This window comes from Panthera tigris, chromosome F3 (genome assembly GCF_018350195.1).
Source record: "Panthera tigris isolate Pti1 chromosome F3, P.tigris_Pti1_mat1.1, whole genome shotgun sequence".
Lineage (NCBI taxonomy): Eukaryota > Metazoa > Chordata > Mammalia > Carnivora > Felidae > Panthera > Panthera tigris.
The window spans coordinates 36,791,116-36,813,923 of NC_056678.1; the positions used below are offsets into that span (position 1 = coordinate 36,791,116).

At 35.1% G+C, this 22,808-nt stretch overlaps 1 protein-coding gene across 4 annotated transcripts in view; it reads right to left on the minus strand.

Annotated features, from left to right (window-relative positions):
- DENND1B (DENN domain containing 1B) overlaps positions 1–22,808 on the minus strand; it is a 253,965-nt gene that overhangs the window by 161,191 nt on the left and 69,966 nt on the right. The window lies entirely within an intron of this gene.

Genomic DNA, 22,808 nt, shown 5'->3' on the forward strand with positions numbered 1-22,808 from the left:
ATATGAATTACCAATATGTTTATATATGTTCATTTACCAAATACTTAATGTATGAATGGGAATAACAGACAATCACATTATAATGTAATAAGAGCATTGGCAGGAAAAGTGAAAAATACCAGGAAGTCTAGAAGACAGACATATAAACCAAACTGAGAGTGGTGCTTCTGGAGAAGTGTGGTTAAAGTCCTAAGGGAAAAAATCCTATCTAAGTAGAGAAACGAAGGGAGAAGGAGAAACTGGCCAGGCTATAGAATGAGAAGAGAGAGGCAGAAAAGAGGTAAAAATGGTCTTCCCTCATAGGAAAGAATATGCACAAAACAAAAGTCTAAAAATTATGGGGCACCTGGGTGGCTCAGTCGGTTAAGCATCCGACTTCGGCTCAGGTCATGATTTCACGGTCCGTGAGTTTGAGCCCCGCGTCGGGCTCCGTGCTGACAGCTCAGAGCCTGGAGCCTGTTTCAGATTCTGTGTCTCCTTCTTTCTGACCCTCCCCCGTTCATGCTCTGTCTCTCTCTGTCTCAAAAATAAATAAACGTTAAAAAAAATAAATAAATAAAATAAAATAAAAATTAGAAACAGCAAGGACAAAGTTTAGACAAATAGTAAGAGAATGTAGCTTGAGAAATAAGCAGGGGACTGAATTTATAATGCTTTTAGGCAAACTAAGAAGTATGGACTTAAGGCAAAGAGTAGGGAAACCATTCCTCCTGGTTTGCCCAGAACAACTTCACATATATCTTCTCAGAAAATTATCAATAGGTTCCCCTTTTACTCTCAAAGGTATCCAAGTTATAATTTATTTTAATAGAAATCAGAAAAGTGGTAGCCTGGAGCTATGGGGTAGGGTGGGGTAGGGGATACAATGAGTAACCAGAAAGTGGCAAGGAACTTCCTAGAGTGCTAAGAAGTCTATATATTTAAAGGAATGTGGGTTACACAGGTGTATGCATCTGCCAAAACTCATTTCATTGTACACTTAAGATCTGCATCATGCCATATAAAAATCATTGGTCAAAAACACCTAATAAATAAGTATCTCAGTTTGGACAGGAAATCATGGTTCACTCTCCCTAAGAAAAATAGGGAAGCTTTGAAGGGTTTAAAATAAGGGAGAGACACAACTGGGCTTGAATTTTAGAGAGATCACTGGCTACACTGTGTAGAATAAATTTTAAAAGGATAAAACTGAAGACTAGGAAATCAGAAGACTTCTGCAATAATCAAGGTGAGTGGTGGCAGCCCGAAATAAGACAGTTATAGCAGCAATGCAGACAAGGGCACAAAATTAAGATACATACGGGAGTAAAGATGGAGACATCAAGAGGGGACTGGATAAACTGTCTGGTGCTTTAGAAATAGCATCTAGCCTACATAAAGACCAAGAAAGGAAATGGCGCTGGTTAAAACATATGGATAAGAGACAGGAGTGACTGTTCTCTTTTCCAACATTATGAAGGATCAACATGATTCTTCATATTTTTATGCTCCTCTCAACAAATACTCTAATATAATATCCCCAGGCCATCAACTAGGTAAATTTTCTCATACAACGATGAAAACACATCATGTCTTTATTTTCCTAAAGATTTATTTCAAGATATAGGTTATAGAGTGTTTAACCACTTCTAATATTATAATCACGATATGTCACTCATCAGTAACCAGAGATAAATGAAGACAGTAGCAAACTAGAAAGTTCTAGTAGTTACAATTACCATGATCAATGGAAATAAAAGAATCTATAAAATCTTTGGGGGCTTATTCAACCTTGGAGCTCCTCTCATGCCTAATCAGAGCCTGGCACACCACTCATGATCTGAAAAAAAAAAAACTTGTTGAACTCCTGTTAAGTAACACTGTTTTAGCATCATCAGAATAAATTTGCCTTAGCAGACAGTTCAAGGAAATGTGAGTTAAGAGTCTGCGTGTTTTCTTATTTGATTCTTTTTCTAAATTAAAATATAATAAAATAATTGCTTACTCTGTGCCAGGTTCTGACCTAAGCACTTTACATATATTACCTCATTTCATCCCTACAACAACTTCTGTTTTGTTTCCTTTTATATGTGGGGGAAAAACAAACAAACAAAAAAAGAAGTCCAAGAGACGGAGTAACTTGTCCAAACTCACATGGCTAGCGAATGCTAGAGTCAGGACTTGATCTCACAGGCCAAAGCTTCTAACCAGTATTCTCCATCATATGTATTTTTTTTCCACTTTGTTTTCATGGAGGTTCCAACATATAATCTGCAGATGCCTAAATTTGATGCCCACTTGGTCTCTGTATGGTGGATATTTCCCATATTTATAAAGAATTAAGATTATATACTTAATATTTCAGAAACAAAGTTCAACCTGGTGTATGGAAAAATAAAGGGGGCCAGGCCAGGACATGAAGGAATCATGGGGAGAAATAAAAATGAGATAATATGTAATTACAAATGTGAGTCTTTCCTGCCCTACCTTGTTCTAGTCCCTTGAAATTAAGTTCTGAGGCAAAAAAGAGAATAAAAGAGAAAAAAAGAAAAAAAAGAGAGAAAAGAAAATGCTGTTTCTACCTACGCTTGTTTATTACTACTGAGAATACCAGATTTACAGTAAAAGCATACATCTAACTCCTTTCAAATAAAAGACTTATAAATAAGGGCTTGATTTTTTTTTCCTTCCAGAGGAGTAAAATACAAAGTAATTAAATTTGAATCCTATTATTTAAAATCTGAAACAAAATCACTGTCAAATATCAGAACAAGGGTCATACCAGAATAAATAAATAATACTAGAGTAACAAGAGCAGCATGAAGTTAAACAAAGTTAATTGTAACAGAGGGAGTCAGTGTTGAGACAGTATTTATCTTGGGCTCAAGTATGAAAATGGGTGGATAGGTCAAAGCTGTCTGTATATGGTCAGATGGACAAGGAAACCTGTAGCTCAGAGACTAAACATCCTGGATTCGGTTGTATCTTTAAGAATTCTGTTCAATAAAGTTTGCTAGACATTTTTATCCGTTTCAATCTAAAGCAAGAACTAAGTACTTAATAATTAAAATAAAACTTTATTCAGATATAGTCAATAGGCAGGACTATAAATCAAGACTCCTGGAGCTCTGACCATATATTTTAGGTTATCTTAAATTACCCAAGATTTTTCTTTTATAAAAAATGTACATGCCCATAATCTTTAATATGTCAAACTACAATTAAACTTGAAGTCATGGTGGAGTTTTTTTTGAATGAATATTTCTTGAAATTCTAAACAAAAATATTATGAGCTATTATTATTCTGCAAACTTATTCCACCCCACCCATTATAGAACATCCACCTCTTGGAATAAAAATGTAGTTCACACTCCCTGCTGACGTAATCTTTGGCCTCTTGCTGAGATTATAAGTAAAGGTGCCAATTTTGGTTTTAGTTCTTGTAATGCAGAAAATTCTTTCTATGAGAAATTGAACTGTGAACACTGGTTCTTTTCACACACAGAAAGCCACCAAACAGGCCTCACCAAATAGCAATGAGTTTTGATCACTCTTAGTCTAGCTCACTTTGGCATAAATGACCTTAAAGAGAAAACACAATTTCCTGAATCTCTTGTAAAGGATTTGCCTCAATAAACCAGACACTACATATAGTCATTTGATAAACTTTCTCAGTTAAGAAGAAATAATTCTCTTGAATAAATTATCTCATACCTTCTATATATTCCTTACAACGTGTTATTGTATTGGAATATATGGAAACCAAGAGTAATTATAAAAACAGGAGTGGCTTATTTGTAAGCCAGACTAAAATAAATTCTGTGAAGTTAGATTCAACCTTTGGTCAGCTCAAAAGTACACCTAGAATAATTCTCTCTTTCCCTGAAAATTTTCTTAAAAGTGTGATGTCTTTTCAGCAAGTCTCCATCACTTTTTTAATCATTTTAAAAATTATTTTACACTTATTCATTTTTTAAGAGACAGATATAGAGCATGAGCAGGGGAGGGGCAGAGAGGGAGGGAGACACAGAATCCAAAGCAGGCTCCAGGCTCTGAGCTGCCAGCAGAGAGCCCCGCGCGGGGCTCAAACCCACGAACTGTGAGATCATGACCGGAGCTGAAGTCAGACGCTTAACCGACTGAGCCACCCAGGCGCCCCTCCATCACTTCTTATCGCGGATTCTTCTCAGCTGCTGCCACCAGCGATCTCTAATTTCTTCATCTAATAACCTTTTCCCCAGTATTTATCAAACTTGACTTTTCTGCAGTGTGTCACATTTCATTTATTCATGTAACATGCATTTACTCAGTATCTACCAAGCAAAAAAACACTTGGGATTATAAAATGAAAGTGATCTCCCCCTTGACCTAAGGAAGCCCAGGTTTCTCCACAACCACTCTTGCTTACAAGTCTCTTCCTGAGATGTCTTTTTTCCACTTTATCTAGATCTCCTCCCATGAGTACCATTTCTTTTAGAGCTGCTTCATGACTCCTTCTCCATAAGCCTTCTCCATCAGTGGTCTCCAGAGTTCTTCTGTCTTTAGGCTTCACGTCTCGATAGGGAATCTAACCTTACTGCTAAACACAGTGGATGAAAGTCTGGGCTCTCTAGCCAGAATGAGAGGTTCAAAACCCAGGTCATCTACTTAACAGCTATGTAGAACCATGTCATCATCCTTTCCTAAACTCCAGTCAGAGGTTTCCTACTACTTAGAAGACATCGCTACCAGAATACGGGACATATCCAAAATTGAAAACCCCATCCTTCCTTCAAAATATGCTCCTCCTCCTCCTAATGCCTTATTTCTATGCTTTCAGGCTTTTTCTCAATCTAACTTTTTCCAAACTTTAGAATCAGGCAACAAGTTTTCATTCACTATACACAAGCACATCAGAAACTAGTTAAAACCACACGGACCTCGTGTCTGCATTCACCAAAATGACCACTAGACTGCATTGTTGTCTTTTCTGGTCAAATAGGCTAAGGGTAACAATATGTGTTATCACTTAGTACTAGCTTACTATAAGATAAGTTGCAATGTTATCACTTATCTAGACAAAGTGTACATGAATTAACATGTAACTATATATTTGAATAATTTATAATAGTAAAAAATAGTTAATATTTTAAATAGAATATATAAATAGGATATCACAACTGGTTAAAATATTCAATTTTTAACAACCATCAAGTTAATTTCTGAAATTAGATCTATTTAAAAAACCAAACATTAACCAAGTGTTGTGTACTACTTGAAACATTTCTATGAAATATTATACCTAACATTATGTCTTTAAGATTTAAAAAGCCTAACATATGCAAAGTCTATTAAAATGCACATAATTTATCTTACCCAAAATGAAAATATATCTAATAAATAATACTATTCATCTGGCCTCTTTTAGCTCTCCCTTAACATACAAATGCATTCCTTTTCTCCCAAACATAGCAGCTGGGAATGAAAGGAAAGATTTCAAATGATCATTTTCACATCATATTCCATCATCTTTTCATCAGTTTTTCCTAGCTTTTCTTTGAGCCCATTCTTTTACAAGAGGTCTCTTTTTAGATCAATCCATATTTCCATAATCCACACTGCTGTTTCCTCCTCTTCTCCCCAGGGTGGACTAACCCCCACATCCACAACTATGGCTTACAACTGTCATTAAGCCTTACAACAATAACAAGATAACAAAAGAACGGGTGGGGATGAGGCTAGCCAGTACCATATGTTGATCAAGTTCAACACTTTCAGCTAGTAGAGAATGTCTTAAACTTCAAAATTTTAGTAGTAAAATGCTTTTTATATCTACTTATAATCGTATTTTAGGCTTAAATTTTAAACATTAGTAAACAACCTGGGAATACTACTTTAAAAGAGCTTATCATCTGTTAATAATGTACTGAAATGGGGAGGGAAAATGGAAATAACCGAACAAAAAGGTAAGGTGGCAACTTATGGTTTGTTACAGATTCTTGTAACCTACAAGCCTCACTCAACTTACGCCAATTCCTAAAAAAGAAATTTCCCCAAAGCTATTTTTTAAAGCAGTATACAGTTATAAAAAGCAAGATTATTTCAAAGTAACATATTCCATGTGAATTAATATTGACTTTATGTCAATTTTGAAAAATTTTAATTTTTCCCTCAAGTAACATCTGAAACTATGTTACTTTTGTTGCCATTTTTGTTTCACAGTTAACTAATCTTAACTTCTTTTTCAATTAAAAATTAAGAAAATTTGAAATGTAACATTTTGAACTGGCAGACTTTCATGTTTCTTATATCTTATATTTAAATATTATTATATTTCTATATGGCTTATTTTATAATATTTATTTCTATAATAAATAAAATTATTTTATATTTAAATATTATCTGATATTTAAATATTGTTTTCCTCTCCTGACTTTGGAAGAATTACTTCTGATTCCTCAGCCTATGTTATGTTACTTTGCAAAAATTATTTCTCAACTGTTCTCTCAAAGATTCAAGACCCCTTATAGAACTAATTCCAGATTTACTTTTGCCACAATAAAAAGTAATTTTCTGTGAAACCACATTTACCTTTTTCAATCTGCATCATCTATTATTTTTTTCATTTCTGTAGCCTGCCCAGTAATGCCTGATGTGCCAAAATGGGTCTGAATCATTTGCATAATTAGAATATAATAATTAACACTGCCATAAAAATAAATCTAAAAACCTCACCTCTAAAGAGCTCATTAAAATAAAACTTATGCACCTTTAAGCAGAAAAATAAAGTCATTTTTTCAGGGGCTCAAATGTTATTATCTAAAATGTATGCAGAAATACTCTTTTCAATAGAAGTTTGCTAGCTTTGCAAGCTTGCTAGCTTGCCGTTTGCTAATAAATACTTCAGCTATTAAGCAAATTTCTAAAATATCGCTTGCATTTTTCCAAATTAGTTTCTCTGTTTGCAATAAAATTTTAAAACCTTAACAGTGGAAAATAGAAGATAACATTCAGGTAAAGTAAGAATGTGATCTCATTTGGCCTCAAGCATTCTAACACTGCATCTACAAAAGAAACAATCATGTGTATATAAAGAAAGATGGATAGAGAGAAAGACATAATTGTGGTGATTTTCTTAAATTTAATTTTAGGTACTTCCTCCATGCTTGCCAGTTATTTATAATGTTTTATTCTGCTTCTTCTTTAGACAAAAGAATGTACAAAAAAGCTAATGCTGTATCTAAAACACAAATTAAATAAGAAGTAATTGATACTTCAGGGTTAGTTAGATCACTGATAAAATACTGAACTATGAAACAAAGTATGCAAGCATTATATAATTCTCTTATATCAATCATATCTCTTTCCAAACTTTTACTGAATTAAAAATTAAGGAATCAATTTACCTTAGAAATATGTGTCCATATATAATACATACGCTTATAAGGGCAGTTAAAAATTAACCATCACACATCAAAAATTGGTATAAGACATTTCATCCTTCCCATTTAGAAAAACAATAGTTGGTATAGAATGCAATTATTTCTTGTGTGTCTGATGGGATCAACTGAATAGTTAAAAATGACATAATCAAGTCCAAACAAGCAAAAAAATTTTTCTAATTTTTAAATATCTGCATTTAAACATTTATTGTGAATATATTCAGATCTAATAGATTATTTTCAAATAATTTACATCTTTATAACTGATGCAAGAAACAAAATTATAGAATGTCCAGCTACCAATCTACTTCAATTTCAAATCATAAAAAACTTTATTTGTTCTGACCAAATCCTTTTAAAATCATTAAAAGAAGAAATACAGTTGACCCTTGAACAATGCAGGGGTTAGGGGCACTGAACTCCCATGCAGTAGAAAATCCACATATAACTTTTTACTCCCCCAAAACTTAACTACTAATAACCTATTATTGACTGGAAGACTTACTGACAACATAAACAGTCAGTTAACACATATTTTGCATGTCATATGCATTATATACTTTATATTACTTGTAATATATACGTGTATATACTATACTTATAGTGTATGATGTACATTACTATATATTACTTATGATGTACATACTGTATATTACAATAACATAAGCTAGAGAAAAGAAAATGTTATAAAAAACAGAAGAAAGAGAAAATACTTTTACAGTGCTGAACCTTACTGAAAATAATCTGCATATAAATGGACCTGTGCAGTTCAAACCCATGTTGTTCAAGGGTCAGCTGTGTTTCTTCTTTGATAGATGTAAAAAAAAAATTTTAATAAAGAACAGGCATTCTTCCTAAACCATGCAGACTAAAAATGAGACATCACTGAACATGAAAAGAAAATTGTATATGGTGCTGAGTATATTTGTTTTGGGACCTGCTAACTGGCTGGCTACCTGCAGTTGTAAAAGACCTATGAAAATACAGCTGAAGGGTTATAATATGTTTTTCTGTTATTGTATAATATATAGTTTCTCACTACTCTTCTCTCTTAGAACTGTCATTCAAACTGTTTCCAGACAATTCCTCCCAAGATTTGCTTTATGGAATTTTTATTACTGTTGTAACTTAGAATTATCATGTAATATGTGCACTTTTCTCAAAGCATTTCTAAATGCATTTTTATCACCTAGCATGGGAGCACATACTATGTTGTCAACATATGCTGAATTTCAAATTTTTTTTTGAATTTTAATTTTTTTTAACCTTCTCTAGAAAGGTTAAAAAAGAGAGAAGGAGCACACAAGTCAGGTATTCATCATGAACAAATAGTCATGGAGCTGCTAAATTTTCATGACTAACCCCTCTGCTAAGCCACATCTTTTCATTCATATTTTGATGAATCTCTGTTATAGTGTGAAATCTGCCTAAATTTAATATTCTATACTATTCTTAAATCCATTTCTCTTAGATTATCTTGTTCCTATTTTTCTAAGGTTAAGATAACCTATCATGAGATTATTCAACTTCCCTTGGTCTATCACTCATTTATCTAGTCATTCAAAAGCCATTCATTCATATTATGTACCAGCCACTGTGCTAGATGTTAGAATTGAAAAATGAGAAGATTCTGCCCCTTGAAACTTAAAATACACACACACACACACACACACACACACACACACGCACGCACATGCACACACACAAACACGGAGATAGACACATTCAAAAAGGAAATATAACTGTAGACTATAGAGGTATACCCAAGAAGCTATGGATATGCGGACAGGCTGCTTTGGAGGTCAGGAGAGCCTTCAAAGAAGAATTAATTTTCAAGCTAAGATTTAAGAGTAAGTAAAATTGGACACAATGAAAGAAAAAAAAGAATGGAAATGGGCAGTAAAACAGAACTGCCACACGCAAAAATAAGAAATGGGACCTGGGAAAAGCGAGGGACATGGTATGAAGAAAATTTGATCATGTCCTCTCATTTGCTGAATGCCCACCCAAGGGCTTCATACAGACCTTAAACCCTGCACTGAATCCTGTGAAGTAACTATCATGTCATTCATTGCAGAGGATACTTGTTTCATGGAACAAGGCATAGAACTGGCAAAATTCAAACTCCAATCTATACCATAAAATGTATATACAAGTCTTCTAATTTAACGCAAGAAATAAAATTCTAAAGTCTCATGCTATCACTCTACTCCCATATCAAATCATGACATTCATTATTGTGTCTTCCAATATACTAGGGTGCCATACTCAGTTACCCTAACTATACATATATACATACACACACATGTATATACACACACACACACACATACACACACATACACACACACATATATATGTATATAGTAGTGTCTTCCAGTCATTCTTTAAAAGATGACCACATTAAGGAAAATACTCAGTGGTCAAGGAATAAGGCTTAAAGATCACCCACCATGCACTCCTCCTAACTATCAGCATCTCGAAAGGAATCTCAGAATACAATCAGAACATGAAACTGATGCCACAACTATATTCTCTTCCTAAACATCCTTCTACTGCCAGCTTAGAGACCTGTAAACTGCCTTCTCTTCAGTGGTACCCTAAAAGCTGGTCTCTGACAACCTTCAATCCCAAAAATAATCAATGAAAATTCACACTCTTCCAGCATACCAGTTTAACTGTCACTGTTCTATATGTTCCAGCTAACAATAAATCTTGGTAAAGCAAAAGGCAATATTGTAGACAGGACCTATGCAAAATATACAGGATAAACTTCCCTTTCTCGCATCCCATTACTCCCTTTTCCTCAAGTCATGTCAGGGTAGGAACGACAGTAAAGAAGATATAAGAAACAAAGGTGCTTTCAACATTCCTGACACTGAGTATTCCTAGAATACTGCATTCTTCCAAACCAGCCCCTGCCATCTGTCCTTCATTTTTTCCACCTTTTTTAAAGAGGAAAGCACACTTTATCACCACTGCCCAAAGCTAAACTTTCCACTTGGAGTTGTGATGCATTCTCATACTTACAGCCTGTGTATTAGTATCCTAGCACATACAGTATGTTTCATGATCAATTTAATTTTGTCTCCCCTACTGGACTGTGAGGTCTTTTGGAGCTGGGAACTTCTTATAGTTATCCTTATTTGTCTAGTATTAGAAAAAAATAACGCATAGTGTATACGCAAGTAGTACCTGTCATCTTGCCATCTCTGCTAATTCTTGCTATAAAAACAATCAACTCCTAGCTTCTATCTTTAATCTTTCCTTTTAAAACGGCTTCTTGCTATTTTATGTAAACATGGTCTTCCCTCCTCAAGCCTTTAATCAAAAGCTACAAAAAGTATACTACATATTGCCACCACTGGGAGAATTAGTCTAAACTTACTATCTCCTCTTCCTTACTAACCACTAAACTCTTGGCTTCTTTAAGTGTGCAACGTCTTCCTTCACAGACTTTCTACATTACATTGTTAGTAATTTTCAGGGCATTTATTACACCTAGCCTTCTGTTTCAATTATATGTAGAAGTGAATACTGTAAAAACAACAAACAACGATTTGCTCCTGCATCCCCATGTATGCAGGGAAAAACTGAAATTCAGAGAGAAAGAATTATTTCCTTCAAGTCACACATTCAAGTCAGTCTTCTACTGTCTAGTAGAAGACAGAATGATAGTTCACTTTTGACTCTTAGCCTGATCTTCCTTTCCCTGGAAGGAAAGCTTCCTGGAAGGTAAGGACTATACATCTTTTGTTTACAACCTTATGCTGCCAGACCAGTACCTTGCAAAACAAACAAAAATGTATTACATAGATAACTTCAAGACAGCTTTTGCTACGTGTTAATCGCTTAGGTTACGTTCATTTATTCAGTATTTGGCAAAATTTTTCATTTCTTTTAAGAGTAGACCCAAAAACAACTAAAAAGGCCTTGCAAAATATAGCATTACTTTCACCTTCAACTTCCTACATATCTCTATTATCTGTTCACTATATATAGTATACCTAAAAAAAAAAAAAACCCAAATTTTTTGGTGTTTGTGAATCTATTATGCCTATAATTCAGAAAGGCTTTTCCTCTTATTAAGTTACTGAATCATATCCTTATCTCTAGGGAGTTTCAATAAACTAGATTACAAAGTCTCATAAATTAAAGAAACTCCTGCACAGATGTTTGTTGCAGTTTTATTCATCATTGTCAAAACTTGGAAACAACCAAGATGTCCTGCAGTAGGTGAATGGAAAACTGTGGTACATACAGACAATGGAAAATTATTCAACACTTGAAAGAAATGAGCTATCAAGCAATAAAAAGACATGGAGGAAGTTTAAATGCAAATTACTAAGTGAAAGAAGCCAATCTGAAAAGGTTACATATTTTATGATTCCAACTATATAACATTCTGGGAAATGCAAAACTATGGAAAAAATAAAAAGATGAGTGGTTGCTAGGGGTGGGGATGGCAGGAAGAGATGAACAGTCAGAGCACAGAGAATTTTTAGGGTAGTGACAATAGCTGTATGATATTATAATGATGAATACATGTCATTAGACATTTGTTCAAACCCACAGAATGTACAACACCAAGAGTAGACCCTAAGGAAAACTACAGACTTTGGGTCATTATGATAATTCTATGTATGTCCATCCTTGGTATGGCATAGAAGGCATCAATCTGGTGAGTGATGCTGATAATGGAAGAGGCTATACATGTGGGGGAGCAGGAGGCATATGGGAAATTGCTGTATCTTCCTCTCAATTTTGTTGTGAATCATAATGTCCTCTCAAAAATAAAGTCTTTTAAAAAAGTTTTTAATAAAGGATCTCTGTTCTGAATGGTTTATAGAGATATGTACATAAAGTGAATATCCCCAAAATCCTATAAAATAAGAAAACTGAACTTCTAAAACTTCAAGTGGGCTAGCTGTCAAAAAAAATTCTTAAAGAATTCAAATTCACATGAGTAAGGTCAATCTTTAGCACACTTATCTAGGTTTATCATTTGGTTTAATACATATAGCTGTCTTTATCAATGTTAAATATAATACAAGCATACATTTATTCTCCCTGGGCTTTTCTTCCCTAAACTCATGCAGGTGTACTGAACAAATAAGCTAACATGATATAATGTTTAAGGTTATAGACATGCAAATTTCTATTATAAAAAATGCAAATTTCTATTCAACTACATTGAATCATTATTTTGGTAAACTTATTTCAACAGTAATTATATTTTGTTATATATCTGCTTAAACAGAATTTCCAAAATCTTTAGGTCACCAAAATATTAAACTGCTATTGAGTTAATTAATGTATAATTATTGGATGCCCAGATAATTCCTAAGAAAGAGTATAAAAATATTGGATTACTAAGCATAATTTAAGTCTATAATTTTCTCATTTTTGTATGCTATAAAATAGTTATGCTTTGGGCCATGTTAACAAATGTGCTCATTTTCCCCACTTTACAAAGATGTACATGGAATGCGTGTGGTTTCAGAAAGTTGTATTATGGGTATTCATGAGGTCTGGTAGTCTGCTAACATGTTTGTGTATGCCATAAAGTTCTCAGTTATCCACCCCTCAGAGTTTTTCTTTTTCTGTGAAATAGAAATTACTTAGGTTAAAAGTTATCATTAATGAGTATTTAAGACTACACGAGAGGAGTGCCTGGGTGGCTCAGTCAGTTGAGTGTCCCATTTCAGCTCATGTCAGGACCTCGCTGCTCGTGGGTTCGAGCCCCAAGTCAGGTTCTATGCTGACAGCTCAGAGCCTGGAGTCTGCTTTGGATTCTGTGTCTCCCTCTCTCTCTCTGCCCCTCCCCCACTCATGTTCTGTCTCTCTCTCTCTCTCAAAAATAAACATTAACAACAAAAAAAGAGACTACACTAGGAACAACAGTGTCCGATAAATACAACTGTGTATATGCTTTTGTTTTCAAAACTAGTTTTGTCCTGAAACAGCACTTCTTGGGCTTTTTTAACCTCCTATATTCTTGGAACTTATTGAGGATGGTAAAGAGCTACTCTATATAATATTTATTATATATTATTATATAATAATATATTACTGAATATTGAATACTGAAACCACATTAGAAACTAAAGCGGATAAATTTTTAACAGATATAGGAATTGATCTGAGGACAGCAATCTGAGATGCGCTACATGTTAAAACAACATAAAAATAATGGTCATGATGATGATGAAATTAGTTTGGCCTTGCAGATCTCTGAGATATGTCTTAAAGTGTGAGTTGTTCTGAAACATGAGAGGCCACAATTACATCAAACTCAAAATGTGACTTTTGTCTGTCTTGTTTGATAACACCTGACTCTGAAAAGAAGTTATGATAATTATTAAAATCCACTCAACCTTGATGGGTTTGCTTCCTTGGATTACTAATGTCTTTGCCTACAATGTAAAAGGTTATTCTCACCTCTTTGTGCCTCCAAGATAGCCAAAATTCCGTGTTGTAACAGAATTTTGCACTTTCTGCACTTAATACTGAGTTTACTATGTCTTTTATTAGTTAAGGGGAGAAAAAGTACAAGTTCATTTATGAAATAGCTATTCAATAGTATTCCTGACCATATTTATTTTAAATATTTTACTGTCACTTTGATTTAACAAATAACCAAGTGTAGCTTCTTGGATCCCATCTTATTCAAACATTCGAATCTTCTAACAGCTTTTTAAATTTTGCCTTCCCAAACTCAGACTCTGAATATGAAAAAAATTTAAAAATTTCCAGGATATGTTTTTATAACTAAAACTATTTGGAGACTTCCTAGAGGTTCTTTGAAAACCACAGAGATCTTTTCTTTTATATTATAAAATGAGATGCTAGAAATAATTTGGTTACAATAAGGGTTGCACAAAAAAACACTGGAAAATCAGAAGAGATGCTTAGCCTGCACTATTGTTGAACTTGCATATGTAAATTTTATGAATATGAATATCTGAGAAATCATATGCTTTATGGGAAGTCCCTAGAGATACACCAATGTCCTTGCTATCCATAATGTGTTTTGCTCTCCAGAAAAACAATCAAATCTCTTATGAAATAGCTCTGTTAGGCTTTCCTATACTTATTAGAGTTCTGGCAATACTTTGCTCAATTACATTAGACAATAATATAATATTGCCAGTTATAAGTTCAGTTATTATTTTAAACACTTACTTGGCCATAACTTTTACTTCTTTATTCTATATACTGGCATCTTCTAGGCCAGTAGTCCTCAACTAGGTATGCACATCAGACTTACCCATGAAGTTTTACAAAAATACATTTTTCTAGGCCCTACTTCAGACATCCTAAATCTCTTTACTTGATATTCCTGGTACATTCTTGCTCTATTATGTCTCAGGATTATTGTATGCTGTATCTCAAGATTTTTTCTCTACACAAATTTTGTTCAGCTACCTTTATACATCAGATATAACTTTAACTCCTTTGAAAACAGGCTAATTTCTTCTTTCATTTTCTCTAAAACCTTTTTGATTGGCTTTATTATCTTCAATTTTCATATAATAGAAACAACCAAATTTTCTTTTCCATATTTTATTTTTATTATGAAATCTCACCAGACCATTCACATTTGTTTTGGGGTTTTTTTTAAATCAAAGTAGAGTTGACATACAATGTTATATTAGTTTCAGGCATACAACACAGTGAATTAACAGTTCGATATATTATGCACTGCTCACCATGATCAGTGCAATTAGCAGGTGTCACCATACAACGTTATGACAATATCATGAACTATATTCCCTATGCTGTACTTTTTATCTTGTCTATCTTATGCCCATCACCCCCAACCTTTTAAATTTGAAAATTATCAGTAATACATTATGATTAACCCTCTATCATTTACAGATAGTTTAGTTTTATTTCTGATGCTTGCCTTAAGGCTCTGCTATAAGCTACAGGCCAGAGTTTGTGTTTTTAACAAATAGGTCAGTCTCAGAGCCTTGGAAAAAGGTTGTATCAGGTATTTCAAACTACTGACACTTCAAAGAATAGTCTCTGATATACAGGTCTTTGAGCTGACATCATTAGGTAACTTTCAGGCTATTCCAGTGGACTGGAGCAGGACTTCCAAGACTTGCTTTGGTCAAGAAGCAGAAACTTCCATGAGACTGTTTAGGCAAAATCCAGCAAAACAATAATTAATTGAATTGTACTGAATAATAACGAGGGCAATTTTATTGTTTAAAATATTAAGAATGCCGTATAATGATCTATTTTCTGGACACTTAAGGAAGCCCTTCCTCCTCTTCCTACAGTCTATAACCTACAAAAATTTAGTAAACTCTGCTACTACAAACTGAATTATGTTTAAGTTACATCTTATTCTCACTGATTCTCTCCCTCCCCAAGTTCAGAATTTCTTACTAAGTTCCTTCATTTTTCCACAGCAATGTTGTTTTCTTTCATAAATTCAACAAATCTTTCTTTCTACCAGTATATTACTGGAACATTGATTGCACTACCAAGACCTTAAAAGTGTCATTTTTGAGAAAGATGCTTGTTTAATCAGCCATGCAAAGGCACTCTGAAGGAACAAAGATTACCTGTACTTATGGAGCCTACCAAGTCCTCCCAGAAAAAGTGTCCTAATGCCTGGCTACCGGATCCAAATTGACAGGTGTTAAAGAAAAGTCCCTTCCTCACACACCAGGAACCTTAACAAATTTTGCGAATCTTGAGAAGAGAAGAATTTACCAAATTTTTAGGGAGTACATGTAAAATCTGGGAGAGATATTTGCTTGGACTTAGTTTCCCTAGCTTTGGGATAGCAAGTAACAGGGGCTTTTAAAAGTCTGATCTGAAATCTTGTATGAAAACTTTAGGAAAAAGGTTAACTTTGTAGACTCAGCAATTGTTCTACACTGCACAGTTTGAAGTATGTAAGTTCACGGAGGCCTGTAGCCTAAATGAACACTCTTGCTGCACCCATGCAAATAATCAGGCCAAACCTTTAGGGACATGATTTATTTTGTTATCTAGAATAATCTTTCTTTGAAATTATTATGCTTGCAAGAGGAAGAATAAGACTATAGGAAAAATTTGTGAAAAATTGAAATGGACCAAAAGATTACTGGTTGCTTTCAATGGGAAACAAGCCATTGCCTGACACACTCTTCTAGGGGCTCTGGGCCTTTCATTGTCTTGAAGCTATTTTACAGCCCTAAATTGTAAATAAATGATAGCAATACAAATAATATTTATCCACAGACATGTCTCATAGAATAATATTTATCCACAGACATGTCTCACAGAAGGACAACTGATTTCCCTCCTCCCTCACCTTTCCCCATGTGGATAAAGCCACTTTTATGTCTATTTGTACATTTATTACAGCATTCCTAATTTGTCTATATCCTACTGAATAATATACAGCATTTTGTTCATACCTTCAATCAATTAATGAGTTTTAAAAAACTTCAAAATAAAATGTTAAATCTGTATTAGAGTCATGATTATATTTTCTTTTAAAAATTACTCTTTAATAGTAGTCTCAAATACATTTAGTCTAATGGGTAAGTAGAAAGTAAGGAAGATGACAGATATAATAAGTGCTATAATATGGAAAGCATAAAATGCCAAGGGAAGTCCCAGGAGGTACATTCAATCCAGACCTGTGACATAAAGAAAAGCCTTTGAAGGAAACGACCTCTAAGCCAAGACCAGAAAGACGGGCAAAAGAGAGTACAAGCAGGAGATTAGCATTTCAGACAGAAAGACTCACATGTTCAAAGAATACAAATAAATGGTACAGAAGGGAAACTAATGTCCAATATAAAATACAGACCACTTTTTAAATAGATAATGGAAAGGGAGACAGAAATACAGGAGGCTAAAGATGTAAACAAAGGACTCGAAACAAGAAAACTTGATGGTGTTAAGAAGCTGAACCTTATCTTGAAGATGTCAAAGGGGAGTCGGCTCTGGCATCAGTGTCTGGCTTGAAATAATGGCTCTACTACTTAAGAGTTGTGTGGCTTTCACTGGGTAAATTAAGTATTTTGTAGTTCTGTTTCTTCATCGGTAAAATGGGAATTATAGTAGTCCCTTCACTTCACAGGGGCATTATTCGGATTAAATGAGCAAATACAGGCCAAGTACCTAGAAACTGCCTGGCACATTGTAAGAAACCAATGACAGTTAGCGATAGGAGTAGAGTATTTGTTTTTTAGAGAGATCATTCCACTGTCTTTTAGATCATTCCAGCTTCACTGTGGAGAATAAATTAAATAGGGACAGAAACAGAAAGAAGAGTTGGGAATATGTGAATTACGGACAGGACTCTAGAAATAAAGACAAGTGGAGAGATTTAGGAGACATAAACGACCCACAAACAATAGGGTTTGATGACAGATTGGCAACAGCAATTGGGTGAGGGAAAGAGAAGTAAAAAATAAATACATAAAGTCTCTGGCCTGGGAAAGCTTAAGTGAGAGCATTCACTGAAATAAAACCTACAAAAACAAGTACTCCACGTAACTCACATTACTCAGGTAACACAGCAGGCACAGTAATACAAAACTGAGTCGAGAACACAAAAAGAGGAATGCCACAAAATATCACAGAAGATAATACACTTCAGTTGCATTATGGAGAAGGTACATCAGAGAAACAGGGAAAGGTCATCTGAGGCATGTGAAAGGGCCCAGGAGCATAATGACCTGCAGTTTGTGTGAAAATAGGAAAAGTACTGCAAAGACTGAAGGTAAGTAAGAAGTATGACCCTAGGGTCAACTCTTCCTAATCTTCTTTCCTATCTAAAAACTGAGCAAAAGGTCTTAATGATTTCTGATGCCTTGGCCATTACTAAAAGATCATGGCTCCGTGGTCCCATGACTTCTGCTGATAGCCACCCTGAAAAAAAAAGGAAATCTTAAACAGAGTTTAAGATTTTCATAAAAATAGCTAACTAAAGGGTAACAAACTTTTGCCAGTTAAACAGCAAATACCCACTGTGGTCATCAACTAATGGCACAGAAATTTCAGAAAGTCAGAAAGCACACATCAGAGAAGAATTTTTAAATATTAGTATCTTTTATGCTATTAAACTATAAATCTTCCTGAAGGTCTATAAAGCAGGGAAATTTTCAAACTTGTTATTCACCTATAAAAATCACAGTCTACAGGAGCGCCTGGATGGCTCAGTCAGTTAAGCATTCCGCTTCAGCTCAGGTCATGATCTCACAGCTCGGGAGTTCAAGCCCCACTTAGGACTCTGTGCTGACAGCGCAGAGCCTGGAGCCTGCTTTGGATTCTGTGTCTCCCTCTCTCTCTCTCTCTGCCCCTCCCCGGCTCGTGCTCTGTCTCTGTCTCTTAAAAATAAATAAATGTTAAAAAAAATTTAAGTGACAGTCTACATAAAGCAGGTTTATCTATGCCTCATCATAAATTAATAAACATTTGTGGCTTTGCAGTATTTTAACAAACTATTAGTTCACACTTACGGAATGTTTTCTACATGCCAGGCATGATGCTGAGTCCTTTACAGACTTCAGATCACTTCATTATTATCATAATTCTGTCAGATCAGTAAAATCAGTCCCATCTGGCAAATGAGCAATTAAGAGAGATTAAGTCCCTGCCCAAAGCAACACTTCTCACAATCTATAGAGCCACTATTTAAACACAAACCTGTTTGATTTCAGCATTTATAAGATTTTATTTCTGACTCTCCCCTAAAAGTATATTTTTCTCACAAAGACTGACTCCTCTCCTACAAGAAACATAGACTAACAATGGTCCAAAGAGGGCATGGTATGAGCTATAGAAATGTGAACCCTGAAAATGACAAGCAGAGAGTAGGGGGGATTAAGTATTCTGCAAAACAGCCTCAAGCCATTAAGCATAAAAATGAACAACAGAGAACTAAGGGCAAAGGAGAGAGTATCTTGATAGCAGCAAAAAGAAACAAAATTACTCCTTTTATACAGAAGCCTGAACCTCTCCCAGATGTATGAAGAGACACTGCAAGTACCAGTGGCATGGATGGGCGTCTCCTGCATTAATCTTCTCAGCCAGAGCCCTCAATGTATTTGCAAAACACAAAGTGGACATCAGTTCAATCCGTTTAGCAATCCTCAAATTGGTCACAGCTTCGTACTTCCCCTGGCTGTAAACACTTCTCCATTCTTCTCCAATCCCCAAAGTCCCCTTCCATCACTCAGACTAGAGGTAATTCAACATTTCCTGGAGTGTCAAAAGTCAAGTTTCGTCCTCTCATCACTGTTCCTCTCTACCCCATGCCCCCCAGAACACCCCTGCCTGAAGCCTCCCTCTCCCCCCTTACACTCATCTTCATGTCCACGCCTAATGTAACCAACTCTTTCAGATCCCTCAGATGCCCTCAGCTGAACTACTACAATAGCTAAACTAATTTCCCTGTTTCTGGTTTCTCCCACAACCAATCCATTCAGAAACCTCTTCCAGACTAATCTTCCTAACCTACTTATTTTGTTATGTTACACTCTCCTCAAGTTCCTTTCAAGGACCAACTCTTTAACAAGGCCATTAATGTTACCAAAACCCAGCCCCATTCACATTTACAGTTTCATCTCCTACTTCCCTCTACAAAATTCTGCACTGTACCTCCCACCACAAAAAAATCAAAACTCCTGAAATGTAATTTTGAGGTCCCACTGGCTCCTCCACCAACTAAAGAAGGAAAATACACCCGAGGAGCAGGTAATAAACCAACTTTGGTTTATTGACGAACCAACAACTCTATGTAGAAGAACCAAAGGATAATGAATTGATATTATTTCTTTAGATTCAATCACACCCTGATTTCAAATTATAATGATACTGAGTGGGGGAAACTGTTATGATAAATTATTTTTTAAGTTTATTTTGAGAGAGAGAGAGAGAGAGAGAGAGAGAGAAAGAGAGAGAGAGCACAAGTCGGGTAGGAGCAGAGAGAAGCAGAATCAGAATCCCAAGCAGGCTCCGCACCATCAGTGCAGAGCCAGATGTGGGGTTTTAACTCGTGAACCATGAGATCATGACCTGAGCCGAGATTAACAGTCGGAGGCTTAACCGACTGTGCCGCAAGTATTTTCAAAAGAGTTAAAATAAAATAGGTGGGTAGGATTTGGGTCAGCATTCCAAACAGAAAGAATATAGTTTAATTGCTAACAGCACATGATTTTGAATCAGACAAACTTGCCTTCAAATCGTAGCTCTGCCTCTGATAAACAGTGTGATCTCAAGCAAGTTTCTTAAGCCTCAATTTGGAGGATGATTACTATCTCCTAGCAGTACTAGGTGAATTTGAAGATAAAATGAATTATGTACCTAAGGCACACTGTATACTGCCCAATACATATTAAGAGCTAAATAAAGAGCTTTTTAATTATTATTATTACTGAAGCATATCTCAGATCCAGTGAAAAGGCTATTTAGCAAGAAGCAGACAGTATATGACAATAGTAAGCAGTAAGAATGAGAAATATACAGAGTACCTCAACCATCTGTAGTATTCAGAATATTCACCAAAAAGCATGTAACAAAACCACTCTTCAAGGTCCTTGGCTAGATTCCTACGTAAAGTTTGGTTCCTTTGGACACAAAGTGGTTAAACAAAATGGTATCGAAAGCTCCTTTCAGCTCTAACCTTCAAAAAAGCGTGTAACTGCTGTGAATTGGAATTCTGCATGTTCATCACCATTACCTGGTGAACTGCTTTTGAAGTGTGCAAGGGCTTACTAATGTTCCACTAACCTCACAAACTTGGGGAACAAAGCAACATTTCAACCCCAAGTAAAAAATTCCTAACCACCAGCCAGTCGCAAAGAAGGACAGCAACAGTTGCTCTCACTGAACAACTTACTGCAGCTGAACTCGACAAATACATGACTGCCTTCATGTGAACCCAAGGTGAGGAGTCTTCAGGTCTCCTAGGGATTCTCAGGGGCAGTTTAAGGGGGGAAAATAAAAAACAAAACAAGACGTGACCTGAACAGGAGGTCTGTTCTTGGGTCAGTGGACAAGAAAGAATCGAGAAGACCAAAAGAACAGTATTTCAAAATGCTAAACTGAGTCAGGAAGGCTCTAATCTAACTATACATTACTTGGGAACAAACCCAATTATATGTCATATGTCCAGATCATGTCTTCACTATTGGGACTTCTGCATACTTAAGATATTTATAAATCTATTCTTTCTCTAAAGAGCTAAATCAAATTAAGAGAGCATACCCCTCTTTTTATGTGGAAAATAGTCAAGAGCTGCATTATTGAATTAATATTAACATGCCCATTTACTGATTTTTTTCAGTGTAATTTCCTAGTCTTACCCAAAGATTTCACATGCAGAAAGCTATCCTTCCACATATCAAAATCACCTTTCTATATACTTATTTCTGAATAAACTTCTCTAAACAAATATTTTTCTGTATACTTATTTCTGGATGAATTGCTTTAAACAATATTTTTATCAGCTTTCATTTTTATAAAGTATGAGAACTGTAAGAATCATATCTGTGAACTTAGGAGTTAGCTCATACTAATATCATTTTATAATTTTAACAGTGATGAGATTGTTTTATCCCACTGTTCTGCAGACAAAAAAAATAAATAAATGAATCTGCTTAGCAGAGTTCCAGGAAAGTGCCGATTTCTATAAAAATTAAAATTGGGAGGCGCCTGGGTGGCTCAGTCGGTTAAGCGTCCGACTTCGGCTCAGGTCATGATCTCGCGGTCTGTGAGTTTGAACCCCGCATCGGGCTCTGTGCTGACAGCTCAGAGCCTGGAGCCTGTTTCGGATTCTGTGTCTCCCTCTCTCTCTGACCCTCCCCTGTTCATGCTCTGTCTCTCTCTGTCTCAAAAATAAATAAACGTTAAAAAAAATTTAAAAAAAATTGGTATTTAACCATGTATTATATAATTCATTTCAAAATGATAAATCTATAATATAAATTTTAAAAAATTTCTATTTACAATAGATCATGTCAAAATAATGCATAATTTTGGTCAGACTAAATACTTAAGGAACTATAAAAGACTGTAATTTAAAATAAAAATGGAATAGGGGCACCTGAGTGGCTCAGTTGGTTAAGTGTCCAACTTCAGCTCAAGTCATGATCTCACAGTTCGTGAGTTCCAGCCCCATGTCAGGCCCTGTGTGGACAGCCCAGAGCCTGGAGCCTGCTTCAGATTCTGTGTTTTCTTCTCTCTCTGTCCCTCCCCCGACTCATGCTCGCTCGCTCTCTCTTTCTCTCTCTCTCTCTCAAAAATAAACATTAAAAAAAATTTTTTAAGTACAAATGAATTAAATTCATTCTGAATTCTCTTATTTTCTTTTAAGAGTCATTTTTATTAAAAAAGATAAAAATTATGTAAAAGTAAAAAATAAGAATTTAACTTATATATGTAAATGAT